The 24,814-nt window shown below is 35.4% G+C and overlaps 1 protein-coding gene across 2 annotated transcripts in view; it reads right to left on the bottom strand.

The window, feature by feature from the left end:
- Positions 1–24,814, bottom strand: part of LOC115216534 (disintegrin and metalloproteinase domain-containing protein unc-71-like) — a 377,864-nt gene that overhangs the window by 80,549 nt on the left and 272,501 nt on the right. The window lies entirely within an intron of this gene.

The raw sequence follows: 24,814 nt of genomic DNA, 5'->3' as shown, positions 1-24,814 counted from the left end.
TCCCAGTATGCAATTGGTACTTAATTTATCGACCCCGAAAGGATGAAAGGCAAAGTCGACCTTGGCGGAATTTGAACTCAGAACATAAACTCAGATGAAATACTGCTAAGCATTTCACCCAGCGTGCTAATGTTTCTTATTTTTTACTGCACACAAGGGGCTACACACAGAGGGGACAAACAAGGACAGACAAACGGATTAAGTCAATTATATAGACCCCAGTGTGTAACTGGTACTTATTTAATCAATCCTGAAAGGATGAAAGGCAAAGTTGACCTTGTCAGAATTTGAACTCAGAACGTAGCAGCAGACGAAAAACTGCTAAGCATTTCACCCGGTATGCTAACGTTTCTGCCATTTGCGCAGCCTTCTGCTTATAAATGATAACACAAAATAAGTGGTAGAGAATAAAAGAGAAGAAGAGGAGGGAGTGGGGATAGGAGGGGAAAGAGAAAGATGGGAGGGAGTGGGGAGAGTGGAGGGAAGAAGGGAGGAGAGTGGAGGAGGAGGAGGTGGGAAAGTGGAGAGAGGGGAAAGAAAGCTAATACATGTGATAAGATAAGTTTGCTATGAAAATTAATTTTGAATTACTTTAGCATTAGAATTTAGAGAGTTTAATAATAATCTCTGGATGTTTTAAACAAGCTTTATATGATTTCAGTTGTTTTGTTAGGAAATGATGCAATAATAATGATTTCTAATATAAACAACACAAGGCCTTAAATGCAGAGGAAAGGAATGGTTGATAAGACTGCCTCTTGCATTTGAGTGGTTCTTATTAACTTTGGAAGAATGAAGGGCTAATTTGGCCTCGATGGGATTTGAACATGGAACATAAAGAACTAGAACAAATACCAAAACTCATAATAATGTTCAATGCCCAAATGATTCTGTAAATCTTAATTATTTCTAATTTAGGTACAAGGCTAGAAATTTTTGAGAGGAAGGGTTAATAGACTGGTACTTAATTTTATTGATCTCAAAGGCAAAGTTGACCTTTGTGTGGAGTTTGATCTCAGAACAGAGAGAGCCAAGAGAAATATTGCTAAACATTTTGTGCAATGGTCTAATGATTCTTCCTATTCACCACCCTTGATGATGTTGATGAGGATGATGATAACGATGACAACAACGATGATGATAATAATGATGACGATGATGAAGATAAGATGGTGATAATGATAGTAATGATGATGATGAGGAGGATGTGATGATGAAGGCGATAAAATTCAGAAATTTAATGGAATTTAGAGTAATGGATTTAATAACACTGAAAAATAAATAAACGATCTTTTAAGGAGCATTTAGTTGAAATTGTATAAACATTGCTAGATATAAAAAGAGATTAAAAAAATCATGCCTGAAATAATTCTAAAATGATGTCAATATTTTAGTATTTTCACAATTCTACATGAAGTAATGGCTAAATTGTAGAGAGATTCTTACATTCCAAATAAATTGTGGTCAATGAGTTTATTCTTTATCTGTAGAGTTTTCAGGAAATTTACCATTTTGTGAAGATAAAAAAAAAAAAAAAAAGCATTGGTGCTATATAAAAAGCATTCAATACACTCTGTAAAATGGTTGGTGTTAGGAAAGGAATCTAGCTGTAGAAAACATGCTAAAACAGACAATGGAACTTGTGGTTCCTCTCATACTAACCAACCCATGCCGGCATGGAAAAATGGATGTTAAATGATGATGATAATGGTGTCTCCTGGCAGATAGTTAATGCAAGGTAGATTATCACAACCTGATAATGTTTGTATTAAAAATTTGAATTTGAAATCAAGGAATAAGGAAAACAATGCTAAGAATACTCATATTTAATTTCAGTTTTAATTTTCTTTGTTGCTCACTTTATTACTAACTTCTCAAAATATCTAGTCAAGGGTAATCATGTATAGCACTATTTCATTCTAATTAGAAATTGTTAGCATAGCATACCAAGAGATATATTAAATGTCTTACGAAGTAAGATATTTCTTAAAGATGGAGAATTACTGTCCAGAAGAAATTTATGGGGTGGATGTTTTTTTCTTTTTTTTTTTTCTTCAGAGAGTCTTTGTAGCTTAGCAATTGAAAGAAAAGATAAAAAAGAAAAAGCGAATTGTACTCCTATTCAGATTTTATATCTTGTAAATTCTTTAAAATATATTACAGAAGAAAAAATTCCTCTAAATTCTTTACTTTTAATTAACCAACTTTCAGCATTGAATACCATTGAAGAAAAGAGTAATTCCTGGTGAAGGGGTCTCTGTATTGCAAATCACATAGTGACGGCACCAGTGCTGGTGCCATGTAAAAAGCACCTAATATGCTCTGTAAAGTGGTTGGCATTAGGAAGGCACCCAGCCATAAAAACCATGCCAAAGCAGACAGAAAGAACTTGGTGCAGTCCTCTGGATACTCAGCTTTTGTCAAACCATCCAATCCATGCCAGCATGGAAAATGGACACTGACGATATGCTAAGAACGCCCCTTGGAAAGCTATAAAAATACAAATGCTTGCAACAGGGTAGTATTCTGCACTGAAAGCAGTCAAATGCTAGTTGTTATAACCAGTTTGGTCTGGAAGGAGTTCTGTTCAAAGCTTTTGCAGATTCTCCAAGATTGATATGATGGATGTTAATGTTCTATGAAAACCTTTGCAAGTTGATGGGGACTGACACTCTGGAAAGAAAGGACTGGGTGTAATATGTCATAGTTAGTGTGGGGTTTAGTGTGTTGGACATAATTTGGACGATTAAAAGGAAGAGAGAAGAGAAAATAGACAGTGTGGACAAAGTAGAGTGGTATGAAACCAACCAGCGACAAGAAGCAGAGGTTATTATAGTAATAGGAGAGAGAGAAAAAGAGAGAACAATATGTTTGTGGGTTGGAGGCTGGAGTATATTTGCAACTGTTGAGCTCAGCATTGGATTAAGTTTACAACTCCAAAACTTGCCAAAGGGGCTATGCAGTGGCACTGAACCCAGAACCATATGGTTGGGAAACAAACTTCTTACCATATATGTGTGTGTTAAAGCATGAGCACTTACAATCACACATACATAAATAAATAAATACAACTGTTCCTTTAAACAAAAATGTTGACGCCCACAAATGCCAAACTGGTGTTCCTTTACTTTCATATTATACACCAATACATATTAAGATACTAGGCAGCTCTTTTAACAATACTGGGCAGATACTTCCTTCCGCACCAACATTTATCCGTATGATCAAAACAGTATCCTTCTCCCATTATAGAACCCCTGCATTTTCAGTACTACAGGAATGCCATTTTCCTCCAACAAACTCACCCACCTCCACCAAATTGGATGATCAATAGATTGCAACAGATTGAGTCATTTACTACTCATTATCTTGTTTATAAACAGTCTTGTGTTAATAGTGGTTGTGATGGCATGATGGTTATAGTAGTGAGAGTGGTAATAACAATGATGGTGATAGTGGTGTTACTGGTAGTATGGTAGAAAAGGAGTGATAATATATAATGATTGTAGTGGTGGTTGTAATACTGTTTGCAATGGTATTGCTAGCAAAATCATAGTGATGGTAATTATAGATTAACTACAAAAAAATACAAGGCTCTATTGAAGTTTCATATTTAGGTCTCAGCCTTCACATTTACAGAATAACACAAAGGGATTCAATGATGTCTCTGTTTCTCTTAGTAATATTGACAAATATTTAACCCAATTGTTACCAAATTTCTGTAGAATTCACTGCCTTTGGTTCACTTAATTTTGAAAATAAAGAACGATTTAGTAAAACAATATTCTTCTTATTCCACCTGTGTTTGGAACATAACATGAAATCTCAATGAAAGATTTTAATGCAGATCACTTTAAAACAGGTGCTTAATATCACAGAACAAGGGGCAGTCTCAGGCAGGTTGGTATTAAAAGGGTTAAATTGATACAACTAAAAAGTGGAACCAACTCATGGACTCAGTAATAATATCTGAGAGTGTGATGGTAAATGAGCATTTGCCAATAAACTGAATGACCTTTTTTGGATGTTAGTTTATATAGTAGCAATATTCTATTGTAGATCTTGTGTGAACTTAGTAGAGATCGGCACAATCAGGGTTGAAGAATTTTTGGCTCCTGAGAAGAAAGGCTGGATTTAAAGATTAAAATCTAGCAGTGTGTGTAGATAAGATGTTCAGGAATGATCATCAAAAAATGTGAGACCTAGCAAATGTAACAACTTAATATCATCTTCATCACAGTCGCTTACATCACCTCTAATAAACAAATGATGGATTCTCTATGTAATCACTTAACCTGCTAGAAACAGCAACCAAACCTCCTTCATATCATACCCTACTGTCTTGAAAAATAAGATATATTTGATAATGTAAATTTAGATATGCAAAGTCTGCAAAATGATGGAATGTTCATAGCTGGAACAGCCCAGGCCTACTTAATCAGAGAAAATCAAGGAGTTGCGAGCAGGGTAATCGACAAACGCATCATGACAACTAACACTGTTCTTCACCATTGTTATTTACTCCACAACCAATACCAGAACTTCAGCAACATCAGCATCATTTAAATATCCATTTTTCATGCTAGTATGGGTTGGATGGTTTGACAGAAACTGGCAAAGCCAAGGTCACAACATGTTCCATAGTCTGTTTTGGATTGGTTTCTACAGCTGGATGCCCTTCCAAATACCAACCACTTTACAGAATGCACTGGGTGCTTTTCACGTGGCACCATCACCAGTGCTTTTTATGTGGCACCAGTACCAGTACTTTTTATGTGACAGTAGGCACCAGTGCTTTTCATGTGACAGTAGGCCCCAGTGCTTCTTATGTTATACCAGCACTTTTATAGAGGTTGGATCTCCTGAGTACAGCAATATGCCATATATCTCGGTCCTTTTTCATCACCACCAAATCAGTTTTGGTGGTGATAACAAACATCTGCACCAACATTTTCACTATTATTACGACCACCATTAAATCAGTAGTTACATCGACAACCTTTCCTATCACAATCCTCATTATCATCACTACCATCGCCTCCATATCAACACTTCATCAACATCATCATTACCACACCACCATCACATCACTTACAGCACTAACATTGCCTTCACCACCACCACCATCACAATACAAATATCTGCACCTCAAGCTAATGTTTCTAGATGGTCACTCAAATGGCTTGAAACAACAGCTACATCTCTTTCAGATTACACACTACAATTCTAAATACATTGTATCTCAATAAAAGACATGGTCATATCTAGAATATCCTTGATCTGTTCACTCAGCACTAAAATGAAATCAAAGAAAAGCAAAACAAGGTAATTTCAACACACACACACACCATCATTCAGCTGTGTACATGTTTTAGGTTCTATATTTTAAGGGAACAAATCCCCTGTTCCTGCTACTGCAGAAACAAGATTACTGCAGCTAGAAATATCAGTCAATTGATCATTTTATTTGATCAGCTGATTTATCTTCCAATCACAGGTAAGAATACCAATCAAGACAACAACCACAGTGATCAATAACCACTGCAATTATCTACACCATCAACAGCACTACCATCGCTATAACCACCATCACCACTGCTGTCTTAACAAAAAACCCAAAGGTTTCAAGGGTAATATAGTCTGAGAAGATGAAAAAAGACAAGAGTGGTCATTGCTAGAAGGTCTGAACATAGGGCTAAGCAACAACATCACCACCCTCATTACATAACCTAACTATCAAAACAGCATTTTAATATCAGTCAGTGTCAACAATGTCAGACAACCTCATCCCCACCCCCTCTGCCACAAGCCCCAATTCATACATAGCCATAACAACAAAATAAATACTAGAATAAATACATACATAAAAGAAATCAAAAGACCATCAGTGGTGTCCATCAGAGATGCTGGTGGTGGTGGACCGTAAACAGTGGACAAATAACCATTTATATGGAGAGAGTGAAAGATGAAAGATTTTGTGTGGTGAGGGTGGAGTGAGATGGGTGGGGTGAGATGACCATTTACACCATAGAACTGGTAATGAAAGTGATATTAGCTGTAGTAGCAGACAGGTTTGTGGTAGTGGTGGTCATGGTGGTTAGGAGGAGAGAGAAATAAAGATGGGGATAAGATCAAAAGAGAAAACAAGGCTGGTGACTAGAGAGAGAGAGAGATAGAGATGGAGGGAGAGAGAGATGGAGAGTGAAAGAGGGAGAAAAAAGAGAGGAAAGAAAAAAGAGGAAAAGAGGACTATGCTGCTATATCTTAACACAGGTATGTGACAAAGTATGTGCAACCATTCACACACACACACACACACACATGCCATGTGTGTATATGTGTAAGAAGAAAGATTAATAAAAAGTGATGAAGGCAAAGAGTAAAAGAAAGATAGAAAAAAGTGAAGATAGAAAATATAAGAATGACTAGAGGGGAGAGAGAGAGAGAGAGAGAGAAAGATATTGCAGTAGGAGAAATAGAAGAAGGGAGTAAGTAGGAGACAAGCATAGTAAAAGAAGAGGGGGGGGAGTGATTATTATATTTTATTAATGGACACACACAAACGATGGCAAGGTGTAAGTGTTTGTATACTTAGGAAAGAGAGGGGGGTAACAAGGAACCATTAATAATTTGAGGGTGTGAATCATGTATGCGAGAGAAAGGTAGTGCATATGTGTATATATGCATGTGTATATAAGAGAGAGAATAGTGTGATTATGAATACATGTGAGACGTGTGTGTGTATGTGTATGTATATATTTATATGAGAGAGAGCAATATGTGAATATTTTTTCAAATAGTGTATGCGCATGTGTGCATGTATGCGTGAGGGAGAGAGTGAGCAAAGGAGAGAAAGAAAGAGAGAGAGAGAGAATGAAAGCAATTTTCTATGTGTGAGTGAATGAAACATTGAATGAGAGAGAGAGAGAGAGAGAGAGAGAGAGAGAGAGAGAGAGAGAGAGGTGTATGAGATAAAATGATAAAATGAGTGTGTGAAAAGGGAGGATATGGTGAGAGAATAAATCTAAATATCTTTTGATATCTCCAAATATGATAAATTGATTACCACCTGCACATATCGATATATTGCTATCAATACACTGATAAACTGATACACAGTCACTGATAAACACTCTAATACTTACACATCATTACAATGCCTACACATATACACACGTATAATGATTAGTAGACACAGACACTTACACATATACCATTAGACACACACACACACACCAATTCAAGTAGAAAGCGACAGTTATACATTGATGTTGAGACATATAGAGCTAACTATATATTATTACAAACATACACACATATACAGTTACACAGTCATTCATAAGTATAAACAATTATATACAACTTCACACATGTGTGTACACTTACGCAATCAGGTGTATACTCACACACATGGAGACTTGAATATCAACACATATATTTACACACAGACACGCACACACATGCCTCAACCTAAACCAGCACTCAAATACAAACATACACCTGTATATACATATACCTCTACACATAAATGCTTCACAAACATAATACTTGAACCAATGAGAGAGCATCTAAGTGATCTCAATTTTTTTTAGAAATAGCAGCCAAATCTCCCTGAAATTACAATATTAAGTTTTAAAAAATGAAGGACACACTGGACAATATGATCCAAAATATACAAAGAAGGTAGGATGGTTGGCCTTGATTATTCTGTCTTTGTTCAGAGGTCTATTCAATCAAGGCTGACCTATGGTTAAACAAGAACAACATAAAAACACATTTCCACACCTCATGCAACCTACATACACTAATAACATATACACTCACTGATGACACATACACAAACTCATATACACACACAAACACACACACATGCGCACATACATTATCTGTAATCTTCAGAGAATACAATAAAGAAGGAGATATTGGCTTTGAATCAAGACTTCATGGTGTGTAATGTGAGAGGAGAGTGGAGGGTGTCATATTATGAGAGTCTTGTATGTAATGTTCTTTATATGGTGGTGGATGTGGTCAAGTGGTGTGTGTACTACCATTAGGATGCGTAATATTGTGCTGATGGAAGGGGTTATTAAGCTGTGGAGATGAGGTGTTAAGGTGTGGTATTGAGGGTTAGATATATACTCGTTTTTTTTTCTTGTATAGCTTAGAGATGGGGTTGTACCCTTAACCTTTGCAGGATCTTCAAAACACTGTTCTTGTGGTTTAACCCCAGGTTAGCCCTGATGAAGCAGAATTATGATCAAGAACATTCAGTATCAAACTAAGAAACTATAGAATCATCTTGTACAATATTCTTAAATTATTTCCACCACGGCACGGCTACAACTACCAACACCAATATGACTACCACCACCATCATCAAATTGAAAGAAATGTAAAGAGCACAGTTTTTTTTGTTTTTTTTTTACTGTAGTAGGCTTCAACCAAAACATGCTATATTTCCCAAAACATCCAGATATATCTACAACAGTAAAGATTTAAAACATCACCATCAAGATATTATCCACTTCCCCACCTTGCTGCTGCCACTGCCACCACTGCCCAGATGACAATAAAATCACAAAACATACACACAGAAATAGTAGAAGTATCAATGATCTCATTAATTTCCCTACCAGAAATGATACAGAGGAACAGCAGCTGATGCAGTCTGACTGAGGTTTATTTGGCTTCCTTCTTTCTAATAATGAGAAAACCATTGTGTAGTCACTTGAACCAACAGCCAAATTTTTCACAGTCATTTTAAGACAAACACATTGGATAGTTATCCTAGTGGAATTATATTTTAAACAAAATCGCTAGAATGTAGTTTGATCATTGGTTTGCTGATCAGAGCTAACTTGGAGTACACAAACCAATAACAGGTGTAGAGATACAGACTGGATAGTGGAAGGAGAGAAAAATATCTAGACGCAAGACCCGATATGTTGGAGTGCACAGGCATATCATGCTCTTCACTTTAATGAAAGTGTAGCATCCACAGCACTAGATCTGTGGATCGCACCATTGTTATTTGATAAACTACGTGCTATAGGCTTGCTAAGTGAGGGCTGACCAACGCTGATGATGTCCTTAATGTTATCATATCAACTTTTTACTTTCTTAAACAAATTTCAATATTATTGTAATTAGGTACTCTAAATGTTTCTTAAAAGGCATGAGGAAACACCTACATCTCAATAAAAGTTTCCTGAACAGGATTCCACAATTTTGTCTTTCATCTCTTCCATTCTCAGTGTACCAGCTCTAACAAGAGCCAAGAGCATCATTGTTTTAAAATCCACCATTCCTTGCTCACATGGGGCAGACAGAATTCGTTGAGGTGCATTTTCTACAGCTGGATGTTGTTCCTGTTGTGACACTAGCCTTTACCTGTTTCTAAGATAATGCTCAGATACAGATGAGGTTTTAGCAATAGGAAGGCTATCTAGCCATAGAAAATCAACTCAATCCACTGAATATTTTAGTGATATTCAAACATCCTTTGGTGCAGTATTAAACTTTTGTTGATGACAGCACTTTTCAGGTACCACAAAAGCAGGAGTTAATGCAACAAAGTTCTACACTACACCCCGTGCTCTCAGCTACAGAAATCATATCTAACAGCAGATTACAGAGTATAAGCATGTGAAGACTGGTGTTCTTGACATGAATAGGTCTCAATCAGTGAGTGCTGTAAGTGCACTCCTGCAACGAGAATTTCATCTGAGTCTACTACAAACCCTTAGACAGACATTTTCCAGGCAGTAGAGATGTGAAAAAAAGAAACTGGAAGCTCTTCAAATGATTGGGGAATATAACCATCAACAGCAACTAATCAGGTGGTAGGTCAGCTGATCATAAAAAGTCAGTGGCACTTGAGGATAATGATGACCATTATTATCATTATTGCTATCACTGCCACCCACATCATTGCCAATATAATTTTGTGTCTATTTTTCCATGATGACATTGTTTGGAAGACAAGCAATATAACATATCCTCAGTACAATACAATCTTACCTGCAAGGTTCAACCTTTTGGGCTTTAATCTACCTACTTTATATCATGCCCTCATTAGCCTAATTCTGGCATGAATAACCCTAATGTTATCAAGTTTTGGCATCTATCCATGTTCTATAACAAACATCTTACTTCTCTCTCTGTTTATTCGATGGGCAGGTAAATGAGAGAGAGAGAGAGAGGGGAGAGAAAGAGAAATATAGAGAGGGGGAGTGAAATTATATATATATATATATATATATACATATATATATATATATATCAAGAGAGAGAGAGAGAGAGAGAGAGAGAGAGAGGAGAGAGAGAGAGAGAGAGAGAGAGAGAGAGAGAGAACAAGGGCCAATAATTTATTTTGTATGATAGCTTCTTAAATTAAATCAATGAAAGTGAAATGGCCATTGGGCCCAGCAGGAGAAATGCCAAAAGAATCTTTCAGAAATATGCTAGGTAAAATTTTATTTTATCAAGTGTGTATGTATACACACTTTTATATATATATATATATATATGTGTGTGTGTGTGTATATCCATTTGATTTCCTATAAAAGATGCCTGCCATGATTAACCTTCTATACAGGAGCATTCAAAGATCACATAACAAAAATGGAAGATAGCAATTACTATTATTATTTTTTTAATTATATTTCAGCTATTGTTTTTCTCCTTCCCCTTATGCCATGCAGAATTGTTACAATCAATGTGGCATACTGGCTATGATCCAACATGTATACATTTGAAATTATATTTCACCTTTGTTTTCCTCTTGTGTGAGTGCCCTTCTGAGTCTATGTGTATACACATGACCATATGGAGGAAAGAAGCTTTTAATAGTTTATTATATATGCATACATATAACATATATAAGTTAGTAGGTAGGTGCTTTTATATATATATCATCATCATCATTTAATGTCCGTTTCTATGCTGGCAAGGGTTGGACAGTTCGACTGGGGTCTGGGAAGCCAGGAGGCTGTACCAGGCTCCAGTCTGATCTGGCAGTGTTTCTACAGCTGGATGCCCTTCCTAACGCCAACGACTCAAGAGTGGGCGGGTGCTTTTTTATGTGCCACTGGCATATGGGCCAGAGGGGGCTGGTATTGACCATGATCGGATGGTGCTTTCTACATGCTACTAGCATGGAAGCCAAGCGCTGGCATCGGCCATGTTTGGATGGTGCTTTTTACGTCCCACTGGCACAAGGATCACAACTACAATTTCCATCTGTTTGAGATTTGATTTGATTTTGATGTACTTGACTCAATAGGTCTCCTCAAGCACAGCATGTTACCCTACGATCCAGGTTACTTTTGAGTGGGCTGGTTATGTGACACTGGTATAGGTTACAGCTGTAAACTGACTTTATTTGCTGGGTCTTCTTAGTCACAGCATATCTCCCATCATCATCATCATTATCATTTAATGTCTGTTGTCTATGCTGGCATGGGTTGGATAGTTTGACTGGGCTAGCACACTGGAAGTCTGCACCAGACTCCAGTCTGATTTGGCATGGTTTTCTACATCTGGATGCCCTTCCTGACACCAACCACTCTGAGAGTGTAATGGGTGCATTTACATTCCACTGGCATGGGTGCCATTTCAATGACACTGGAGTGCACTTATGTGCCCCTAGCATGGGTGCCAATTTGCATGACACTGGTATCTGCCACGACTGTGATATGTATATATATATATATATATATATAGGTAAAATAACACAAACAGAATAAGAGGAATAAGAGACAGATATTTGGACAACATGAGGGGGTACATCATCATCATCATCATTTAGCGTCCGCTAAATGATGATGATGATGATGATGATGTACCCCCCTCATGTTGTCCAAATATCTGTCTCTTATTCCTCTTATTCTGTTTGTGTTATTTTACCTATATATGTGTGTGTATAGATAGATAAAGTGTAAACATACACAGACAAAAATTAGCATTAAAAAACTGTGCACCATGAATTGTACACCAAAATAAGGAATAGAAAAAGAAATAGATTGCCATTTCAGGTGAACCCTTTATTAAAGTGGAGTAAGAAAGAAATAAGTAAGAAAAAAGAAACAAGCAGAGAAACAATACCTGCATTAGGGACAGTTTGTGTGTGAGTGTGTATGTGTATACACACATAAACTAACCCTAATACATACTACAATATGAATATGGAAGCAAAATAATAATCAATTAGTAAAATAGATGACAGGATCGAATGTTTAGCTCCTTGGCTCCCAGATCACTTTAAAAGACCACAAACTTAGCTGACCCTAAATGTAGACTTATTAACCCAAATAAAGTGAGGTAAGTAGCAAGGTGGGCTAGCAAGATTATCCTTGACACAGCATCAAAATTATACAACCCACTAACCGCTTCTGGAAGAGTAATTCCTCAGTGTTAGATTGGTTTGAAATTTTACACAACAATTTTTAGGGGAGGGAGCAAATCAATTAGATCAACCCTGAAGGATGAAAGGCAAAGTCGACCTTGGTGGAATTTGAACTCAGAACGTAAAGACAGATGAAATACTGCTAAGCATTTCGACTGGCGTGCTAACATTTCTGCCAGCTCACCACCTTAAATATATCATCATCATCATCATTTTACGTCTATTTCCCATGCTGGCATGAACTGGATGATTTGACAAGCCAAAGAACTGTACCAAGCTCCAATGTGCACAAGGCCCTAAAATTTCGGGCCTCGTGCCTAGAGTAGAAAAGGATGACGATGGTATATTCTTTTATTCTTTTACTTGTTTCAGTCAGTTAACTGTGGCCATGCTGGAGCACTGCCTTTAGTTGAGCAAATTGACACCAGGACTTATTCTTTGTAAGCCTAATACTAATTCTATCGGTCTCTTGCTGAAATGCTAAGTTACAGGGACGTAAACACACCAGCATCAATTGTCAATTGTGTCTGTGTTGGAGGGACAAGCACAGACACACAAACATACACACACATATACACACGATGGGCTTGTTTTAGTTTTTGTCTACCAAATCCACTGACAAGGCTTTGGTCAGCCCAAGGCTATAGTAGAAGACACTTGCCCAAGGTGCTATGCAGTGGGACTGAACCCAGAACCATGTGGTTGGTGAGCAAACTACTTAACATATAGCCACTCCTATGTTTAGAAATGTTAACTGAAGAGTATATATTTTCCAATAACAAAAAAAAAAAAAATTAATCAGTGTACACACTATTTCAATAATGCCTTGAAAAAAGTAAGTTTAAACAGAAATTAGAATATATTACCAGTGATAAAAATAAGATGAGTACAAAAGAAATCAAGCTAGTACAGCCTATATTTTATGTAAGAAAGTAATGTCTCATGTATCCAAAATTTATTTAGGCTGATAAGGAAAATTTTCTCCACCAACCATATATTCCACAAATACCACTAACTTTTGGGCAAAAATATGTAAAAATCAGTAAGATATCTATCGAAAATCCCATGTGTCTTCCAAGACAAAAGTGATGGCTTAATGTAAAACCTTATCTTACAATCTACTCGAAACAGCCTTCCCTTCAGATTGCAATCACATTACTTACCAATTACAAGTATTTCGATAGCATGAAAGTTCTAATTTAACCATTATTGTCAATACACAATGAAAGATATACATGTAAGCCAACTACCTGTTTCCTTATCATGTGACAACCAACCAGCCAGCCAGCCAGCTTGCCTCCCAGCCCACCCGATGATAATTCCTTTGATACCAACATATTAACACAACAGAACTAAGAATGAATGCAAGAAATTTAACATGGTAGTAGAATACATGTTTTCATGTCAAAAATTGCAAAGAAGTAATACATATTTTCATTTTCATTCAAATCTTTGTTGAAAACTTACCAAATGGGATCAGTAATGATTGATGGACATTTGTTGTTGATTATCAGCTGCACACACTGATATACTGATATGCATACATTGATATTCACTCAAACACATGCATATATATTGTTATACATTGGCATATGTATATATATATTTTTTGATGCACAGAACAGCACATCTACACACACACAGAATAATTGACAAAGAAAAAGCCCCAACACATATATTGTTATAAGCACAGAAACAAATATAGTGATATGCATACATGCATTAATACACACACACAAACATGGTTACACATATATTAATATACATGTATGTAGATACACAGCTATACTACCATGAATAAGTTTAAAGACAAATTTCTGAGATTGAGCAGACCTATTAAGCCTTGACCACCCTTTCTTTTACTTGAGGTATGAGTGGATAGACAGACAGATAGATGGACAGAGATACACACACATGCTAATTTAAGTGCACAGTATTATATATCCATTGCAGTTAGTTTTGCACTAGGTGTTCAACAGAGTTTTATGTAACAGTCAGATTATGTAACCCTGCACTATATTTCATTCCATAACTGTCATCTCTGAAGAGTGCAAGGTTACATAATTGAACTGTTACCTAACACTCCATTGAACCCTTAGCATGGAACCAATTGGTAAGATTGGCCATAACGGATATATAATACCGTACACTTTGATTAACACACCCACTTTACTGTCAAATACACAAGGGCATTTTTTCTGATTAATGGATACTTAGATGGTTCTCTCTCTCTCTCTCCATCCATCCATACATATATAGAAGAAGTAATTAAGATTCAGTTGAATTAGGTACTTAAGTTGAAGCACGAAGTCAGTCCGGTATCATCCGCACAGCTCGAAGTAAGATGAATAAAATCAAAATGAGTAACAGGATTTCAAGTAGTGTTGCAGTATAACCCCCACTGTGTTCAATGCTAGTCTAAAAATTGTAGTCTTATTCCCTTAGCTATTCTTGCTAATAGTGACAACATGAATTTCTTCCATTTTCTTACTCTGTTAAAATATTTAAGAAAAATTAATATATCTGGTCTGTTGAAAATCCATATTTGTGCAGCTGAAGATAGCGCTGTATTTAAATTGATGTAATGATTGCATTGTTCAGTTAAATGGAGCCACTTGAAACGGTTGTACTGCATTACTATTTGAAATCATGTTACTTATTTTGATAAATATACATGTGTGTGCGTGTGTGTATTATAATGGAATAATTACTATGAAACATTGTGTAGAATATATTGTATAAAGGATCGTGGGTAAGGCCGGAACAATGTGAAGTAAATGCGAGGCAAATCCCAAATTTCTCGAAAATGGGGTTATAAATATTGAATACAAGCTAAGTCTACATTAATTTATATATTTGTTTTCTTGGGATTTGCCTTGCATTTACTTCGCATTGTTCTGGCCTTACCCACAATCCTTTATACAATAAATAAATATAAATAAATAAATAAATAAATATATATATATAAATGAGTGAATTTACAGTGGTTAGAAAAATACAATAAATAAAATTGTATTTGATACAAGACACAGGGTGAAACTGGGTTGTCATAAGCAAGGTTCAGGGCTGCATCTTTCATCATCTCTTGAAAACGTTCATAAAAGTAGTGGTAAAGGCAAAATATTTATCACTTGACAGTGAGATGAAAAGCAGAAACAATAAAGTATCAATGCCTTATAGTATTACCAAGTGCAAATCCTGCTACAACTGGCTTATTTTCCACCTTTCCAGGGATGATAAAATAAGCAGTAGGTATGCACTAGGAGGGTCAACTCAGTTGACTAACAAACACTCCACCACTACCACAAAAACACATGCCAACAAATGGGCAGATTCGTGTTGACGCACAAGAAATTTGGGAAGAATGTGAAGAAGGCAGAAGAAAGAAAATGAAGATGAAAAAATCAAGAAGACAGAACAGGGAAGAAGAATAGAGAAAAAGGAAAAAGAAATCAAATAAGAAGACAAAAAGAGGGAAACCTTGGCTAACTCCATCATTATGTCTTCTATGATTGCATAGAAGTTTTTCACAGTAACACCAAGAAATGCCTTTTGTGCTTTTATTGTATGGCATATGTGTTTATCTGTATGAGTGAGATTGTGTGCATGCACACCTGAGAGTGTAATTGTACATGTGCATTTGCGAGTGTGTTCTCTAGGTACATACAATTTTCTTTTGGTTTCAACCAATGTCTTCATAATAATCTATGTAATACGAGTGCGCTACCTGTTTAGTGCTAGTTGCTTCTTATACTGGTTTTAGTTTTGTTTCTTTTCTTCTGTATTTAATGTACATTTGTAAATCTTGAGATCTTGGGTTATATAATTGTTCATGTTCTCCTTTTGTCATTCCCAATGCACCCATTATTATGAAGGCAGGAAAGAGAAAAGGGACTTTAGTTTTTATCATTTTTTTCCTATCACTACATTCTGGGTATCTGTTTGCTTTTCTTCTCTTTAATTCATTATACATACATATATATATATATATATATACACACACATGAGAGAGATCTTTATACTTATAGTTGTTTTTAACTGCAGTGGAATATGTGTATGCGTGCACACATGTATGTATATACATACATACATACATAAACACACACACACACACACATACACATAAATTACATTAGGATATTTTATCCTGATTCTCCTCAATACCATAAGGATGACGACAACAAAAGTAGCAGTGGCAATGATAGTAATCTGCATCACTGCACAAAATATTTCACAACATTTAGTTTCATTTTTTTCAACATTCCGACCACAGATCTTGCCAGAGTGAAACTTACCACTCATGCATTTCTCGTGGAGGTTTGATTTGATCAATTAGAACCTTCACCTAAATATCTGTAGCCTAGTGCCTATGTAAGAAATCCATTAGTTTAATTACTGAAAGAAAAAGAGTTAAGTTTATAGAGATCTATTTGTTTGCTGACAAATCATTCATATTTTAGCCCAATTACATAATATGGAAGTAGATCCCTAAACCATCTGAGTTGTTGTTTGAATAACATTTGTATAGAAGTGATAGAATCACACTAATTGAGGATGTGATTTGAAAGAATTGGGTTAAGCGAGCCATGTATAAGCTCTTTCAATAACTTGCTGAAGATGATGATAATGAAGGTGGGGGGGATGCTGATAATGATAAAAATGACATTAGCATCAGTAATAACAATGATGAGAATATACTGGTGGTTATAAAACATTAGCAGTAGATGTGGTATCAGATCAGTGCTGCTTAGCTGCCCACCTCCTGCAAAAGGTGTTTAACATCATGACAGGTGGACATTGTATCATTACAAACTAGTGGACAACTGATAACCAGTTAAAACACTCAGGAGGTGACTTAACATTTCATGAAAGTATCCCACATCCTACATCACAAATACATCATTTAATCTTACAACAGCTTAAACACATACCCACACACATTCTGGCTTATTGTATGCAGATGGTATATTGTTTTTATGTATCAAGGTTTCATTGCTTTTGCAAGAGAAAATAAGATGACACTAATTCTGCCAAGAAATACAAATAAGATTATCTCACACAATCATTCATTCTGTCCCCCAACTCACTCACCCACTCACATGGAAATTTCATAAAATAAAATAAAAGATAAACTGCTGTTAAACAGAGCCTTCAAATAGGTTTCTCATTCTATGGATGCAGTTCTTTTATTTCATTTCATGCAACTTACACCATTAATACTGTTAGGAAAGGCATTAATGTCACAAATTCCAAAACTAATTATTATTGGAAGAAAAGACAGAATACTAAACAAAAACACATTATTTACAGTATTATAATACTGTAAATAATGTGTTTTTGTTTAGTATTCAATTCTTTTTCCTCCACCACCTTAAAAGGCCACTAAGTACTAAGCAAACAAGTCTGACCATACAAAAGCTCTTTACCTCCCCCTCCTTCTCAAAAAATTGTTTTCTTCTTTCTTCTCCCTTGCTTGGCAAAGCCTAGGAAATTCTTTATGAAAAGGCCAAGAAATAAAAATTTGAACCATTTTTTAACAATTCCAATAATGGAAGAAAGCACTAAAAATGTAAATAAGATGTAAATAAAAAAAAATATATATATATTATCATCCAACATTCTGACTACCTTATTATTCTAACTACACAATATCTGTACATCACTTCAAAAACTCTCTCTCTCTCTCATATATCTCCCTATTTATTTCTCTCTTCCTTTCTGTTGAAGAGCATAGGCTCGAAATGTAAAAGACTTTCTCACTTCCCGACCGTTAAACTAATACATCTGTTTGTTGTTTACACACCTGTCTTCATCCTTTTTGTAAATTCTCACTATATATATATATATATATACACACACACACACACACATATATATATACTGTATGTATATATATATATATGTATATATGTATATATATGTGTGTGTGTATATATATACATATATATATATGGATCAAAACAGTTTGATTCAAATCCATACATGTAACTCTCAATAAATGTGTTGAGTGCCCTTCTTTTGTTTGTCCACTCACTTGTGTTCATATAATGCGCATAGGTATGTGTGTGTATTAATGAAGAGTTATATATAAAAACAGTCAAGCATTAATTGAAAGATCAATTAAAGACTCAAGTAGAGTATCATATTATTTTATTTTAACAAGGAAAATGTTGACAACAGCTTCAAAGTTTCATCCCAGTTGCCTTTGTCTGATGAAGGCAACTGCACCAAAACTTCAATTGTCAACCTTTTCCTTGCAAACATGTCACACCACCCCCTTGGGAGGGCCGTTATGCCAATAACAAACACACTCATTTACTCTTTTTCACTTCTTTAATATATTACTTGCTGATTGGCTATTAACCATTTAATTAATCAATTGATTAGTCATTCTGACAATCACTCATTCAGCTAGGTTTCCTGAAATTCTTTTGTTGCCATTCACAACCTCATCAATGACATGCCCCTCTACTCCATACACTTATTATATTGCCATCCATGAATACCTGCCTACCTTCTTATATTTTCTCTTCTGACCACTTCAACACTTACTCTTTTTACATACCTAGCAACAGCATTAACACCTCACCTATCTCCTTTCCTACCATCCCTTTTTCTCCTACTACTCTACCCCATTCCACCACTACTCCCTCTCGCAACATTTACCCAATTAAGTATTCAACCAACAATACAAATGTTCATATACACCTCCTCTATCTAACCAGTTTTGTTTCTGCTGTTACTTTGTCAATGTAGTATTGCTGGTGATGGTGGTTGCGATGATAATACTGATGATGATTTGTGGTGGTGGTGGTAGTGGTGGTGGTGGTGGTAGTAGTAGTAGTAATAGCAGTAATGACTGAAGTAATGTTTCTAGCAGAAGGTAGGGGTGATAGCAAAAGTTATAGTGATGGCTAGTAGTGGTGGTGGTGGTGGTGGTGGTGGTTAAGGTAGAAATATCTGGAGGTAAATATACCTCAAAAAGATAGGTGGTGGTGGTGATGGTGGTGGTAGTAGTAGTAGTAGTAGTGGTGGTGGTAGTACTAGTAGTAGTAGTAATAGTAGTAATAGTAGTAATAGTAGTAGTAGTAGTAGTAGTAGTGGTAGTAGTAGTAGTAGTAGTAGTAGTAGTAGTTATTGTTTCTGTGGTGATGGTGGTGTGATAGTAATTTTCCAGCTGGAAATCTAGACTAGTTGGCTGTGTCAGAGCAAGATGACGGAACCCTGACTTATTATGATGCATTGGTATAGTTTTTTTACACATCTGGAAATGTAGATGTGCAGTTATTTTATGAGTGTGTTCGCATGAAGACGATTTATGAGTTAGACAATATGTGTGTTTACACAGCTATAGAAACCAATTTGTGCATGTGTATATGAGTGCGTGTGTGTGTTTACACAGCTTTAGAGAATGTGTTCAACACTTGTGAACATGTCATATGTGTGTATATATTTGTATTTTAGTATGTTACAGTTTTATGGGAAACTGCATGTATATGTGTGAAAACATGCAATTATGTTTATGTGGGGTTTAATTTTTCTGGCACATTGATTCCGGAAAAATTTCAGTTTGTGAGTTTTGGGTTCAGTAATCACAAATGAGGATGATACTTTTGAAGAAATTTAAAGGAGAAAGTGACTGGCTAGAACTTCTAACAATCTACGTGATTTGTGGTTATTATTCTTAGTGCTGAATTATATATATTCTGCACTTGAACACTCAGTATTTCTTTATGCATGAGAAACTTAATCATTAGTCATTATCTGCTAGCAAAGAAATTGTCATTTTTGACTGGAAATGTTTCTATTCTATTAGAAAACTTCACTAGCCTATTATCATCTCAAAGATGGATTTTTGAAATTTTATTCTTTTTTGGCCGAGATCAATAACCAACTTGATATAAACATTGCTGACATCTCAGTTCTCTCCACAAATGCTGGCAAATAGCTTGTCTATACACTAAAAAATGGAGAACTTTTGCTCACTATTTACATTATTTACAATCGACAGATATTTGTCCACATCTTGTTTGTTGCTAACACAATGTTTCAGCTGGTATACCCTCCAGCTTTCATCAGGTGTCTAGGGGAAATTTCGAATCCGGGTTCTCATTCCTAAGGTATTTTTCAATGATGTTATTATTATTATTATTATTACTATTCTTATTATTCAGGTCACTGCCTGGAATCGAACTCGGAATCTTGGGGTTAGCGCTCTTAACCACTGTTTTTCTCACTAGTTTGGAATCAATTGCAAAGGACCCTTGTCACAGGCCACTTGGCACCTCATAGTGTCAAAAGCCTAATGATGATAGAAGTACCTTACCGAGAAGTCCAAGGAAAAGATAATACATCAAAACTGCAGAAGAACACAATGGAAAACAAAAAAAAAAGGTATTATGATGCTTGACCAAGGATGGTGTGAGGTAGAACATGACCTATATTAGATGACAAATATTTAGTGCTAACACTCCATGTCTTTTAAGAAGATACCAAGGAATAGCAGAGTGAACTATATGTAGTCTGATAAGGTACTTTTGATTGTTTGAATATGTATTTAACCCTTTCATTACCAACCTGGATGAAACTGGCTCTGGCTCTGAGTACAAATGTCTTGTTTTCATAAGATTTAAATTAAAATCTTCCTCTAAACCTTAGTCACAATTTATGTTCCTAACACTAGCTGAATGATAACTAAGTTATTTTACTAAATTCTTTGTTATAATTTAAAGTAATTGAAATAAACACAGAGCATCTCAAAATAAATACAGTAACAAAAGAGTTAAGAGGCTGCATAAGAGTGTGTGTGTTATTGTTGTTTAGCCCAGGTCAGCAGATGTGTGGTCACAGGCATTCTGGCTATGGTTATCCCATCTCATTTCCAAATAACATTTTCAAATATATCATCCATTTTTAAAATGGCAGGGAGGAATTTCAGAAAGATTTGGCTGACTACATTTGAGAGAGAGAAGAAGTGGGGGGAAGAGAAATGATGGGTGAATAGGTAGGTGTGTGCTCATGCATGTGTGTGTGTATATTCATTACTATATTTATGTTTTAAGCCATTTCTTTTGCATTTTTGTATAATTATGCATGTATGCATTTTAATCTAAGGTTGTGCATGTGACAGCATATTTATTTGTGTGTATGTTACAAATATTTGTGTGTAACTGTGCATATTGTAGGATGACTGTGTGTGTGTGTCTGTGTGTGTGTACTTGTCTTGTAATATGTGTGCAAGTATATTTGACATTATTTGCTTGTTTTTATGTGCATACTTTATTCTGTCAGAGATTGTTTGTTTGTGTGTGTGTGTGTGTATATATATTTCTGGTTGAGTACATTTATGTGTAAGTGCATTTCTCTCAGTGCTTGTGTGTATGTACACATATATTAGATTATCAGTTGTGTGTGTGTGTGCGTGCGCTGCATGCTTACTATAATGCCATGTTTTATTCTAATTAGAATCCAATGTTCTCTTGATAATTGAATGTCTCTATAATTGGGCAACAGTGCTATAGTTTGTAACCAATTGATTGCATGTTATAGTAGTGTTGGCATCGTATTGCATACACAGATGCACATGTGCTGCAGTTGTTTGATTTCATATTATAACATATTGCAGTGGTTTGCAATGTTCTAATTAGACAACATATAGCTTTTGTAAATTGACACAGTAGAGTTGAAACTAAATTATTAAATTCAATATGAGATGGAAATGCGTGTGGGTGGTGGTAGTGGTGAAGCAGAGGTTTTTGTGTTGTTATGGATGAAGGGAAAGCCAGCCCACTAGTTGTTTTAGTCAATATCCTCTTCCTTACTACTACTATTATTATTATTATCATCATCATTATCATTATTATTATTATCATCATTATCATTATTATTATTATTATTATTAATACCTTCACCTTAGCGAAGGTGGAGGTATTGTTTTCAGTTGTGTTTATTTGTTTGTTTGTTCATGGGCAAGATGTCTCAAGAACCGCTGGATGGATTTGGATGAAACTTTCAGGGATGTTTTGCTTCGTGTCTGGCATGCACTGATTAGATTTTGGGATCAATCTGGTACTGGACAAGGATTCAGAATTATTTTTCCAATTTTTTTACTTAATTTTTGTGAGCGGTCAGGTTCAGTTTTAGTATTCTCATTTGTGAGAGCAGTTGAGTTTATTTCGGATATTCTCATTTAAAAAAAAAATCATCTCTGGTTAATCATTGAGAGAATATTGGTGTTGCCTTGGCAAAAGGTTTGCGCTTTCTGAGTGCTCTTGTTGTTATTGTTATTATTATCATCATCATCATCATCATCATCACTGTTATTTCATTGTCGGGTATGGATATAAAATACTGATTTTTGTAGATGTTTTTCTTATAAAGAAAGTAAAGAAAGTACCTTTCTAAGAATATGAACTGTTTCCAAGACAGAAGATTTTTGGAGCTTTTGATGTCCAACTACTTTAGGTAGTACAATAGATTTTTTCTCTGATAATAACTGGTATGACTTACAATTTTGGTTTTGGACATACTTTTAAATTCAGTATATCTTGAAATTATTGACAATGTTTTTGTTTGCAGACAATGGAAACTTTCTCCTCCTTTTTCTATACAACAACAGTATAAAGAAGATGTGTTTATAATTTTAATTCTTATTTAACCCATGGTAGGGCTTTATACAGTTTAAATTTGTTTAAATTCTGATTTATGCTGTGTTGTGCATAAATACAGTGCATATAGCATATGTGCATGCAATCATTCAAACAAATGGTTTCATTTTCTGGTGTATGAATATACCAATATACTTACACAGATGAGTCACAAATATATTCACAAGCAATTGAGCACACACACACATGTAAATATATGCTCCTACATGTACATTCTTTCTCCCCTCCTTCCTTCACACACTCATGTAAATATATGTACATGCTCCCCACCACTCTTTCTCTCTTCTGCTCATACACACACACACACACACACAGCTGCCGCTTAAGTTCAAACCTTCCACTTCATATATTTTAATACTTCTTAATCTTTCCATTTTCTCTTGTTTTCTTTTTGCCAAGAAATCTATTTCTTCTTAACTTAATCCTTGGAACACATTCAATAACAGTAGAGCTGTAAGGATTATCTCATTTTACTGATGATGTCTTAATCCTTACTCAATCCCAATATTTTGTTATTTTTTTTTTTAGATAGGAAGAGGAGGGTGCAGGGTTTTTTTTTGTTAACAACAGACAAAAGAAATGATTTATAAATTTCTTTTGTTTTCACTTTTTCTGTTACTTGCTTATTTTTATCTACTTAAGTTGAGCTAACATAGGAATTCTTAGAGCATTACTTGATTTGCATGAAGTAGCAGCTAAATCATAATTCTTTTTTTAATGGGAAAGCATATTCAATAATATGCTTACAAACACTGTGTGAAGAAATTAAGATGGTCATGACAGAAACACTAGGAATGACCTGTGGTTAAACAACAACACCAAGAATTCACTTAGGCAGGCCTTAAGATTTTGATACCAAACTTGAATAAGTCAAAGGAAGTAGAATATACTTCCAAATGCTTCTGAAATTTATTGCTTTTTTTTTTTTGTTCCTGACTGCTGTTGTTATTCTTTAGCCCCTGGTCAACCTGATCATGCGGACATCTGATCAACAGTACTCCAGTTGTGGTACTCTTTCATTCATTCAGATGAAATGTATCTAAGACTATATAATTAAAGATGTTTTTTTAAAAGACAGTACAATACAATTTGAGAAAGATTTGGTTACTATTTCATGGTTGTATTGTAGTAATAATGATTTCTAAAGGCAGTGAGCTGGCAGAAACGTTAGCACGCCGGGCAAAATGCCTAGTGGCATTTCGTTTGCTGTTATGTTCTGAGTTCAAATTCCACCGAGGTCGACTTTGCCTTTCCTCCATTCAAGGTCGATTAAATAAGTACCAGTTAATCACTGGGGTCGATGTAATCAACTCAATCCCCTTGTCTGTCTCTTCTATGTTTAACCCTCTGTGAGCAATAAAGAAATAAATATCTAGGGCTTGTCTATTCAAGGTCACCTCGGCAAATGATGGAAGGTATTCAGCATTTCTCAGTTCAAACTTTCTAGTCATTCTGAATTTGCTTTTTGCTGCTTTGTTATTGTTAATTATGTCATTTAAATTGTTCAAAATTGTGATGGTTTTACACAGAATCATTTTCTTTTTTGGCGTAGGGGTGGGGTGGAGTTATGAAATAAGTATATATACTTAAAAAATGAATTTGTATTCTTTTGTTTTTAAAAACATGTCTGCTTTCATTCAGCTTTCTTTTGGAGACTTGGGCAGTATTTTTACATACTGTAGCCATTTTTTCAGTTTAGAAATGGAAGAAAAAAACTTTTCTTTGCAAAATGAAAGCATCC

Source organism: Octopus sinensis, linkage group LG10, assembly GCF_006345805.1.
Source record: "Octopus sinensis linkage group LG10, ASM634580v1, whole genome shotgun sequence".
NCBI lineage: Eukaryota > Metazoa > Mollusca > Cephalopoda > Octopoda > Octopodidae > Octopus > Octopus sinensis.
The sequence above is the reverse complement of the archived record's forward strand: the minus strand, read 5'-3'. Positions and strand labels throughout refer to the sequence as shown.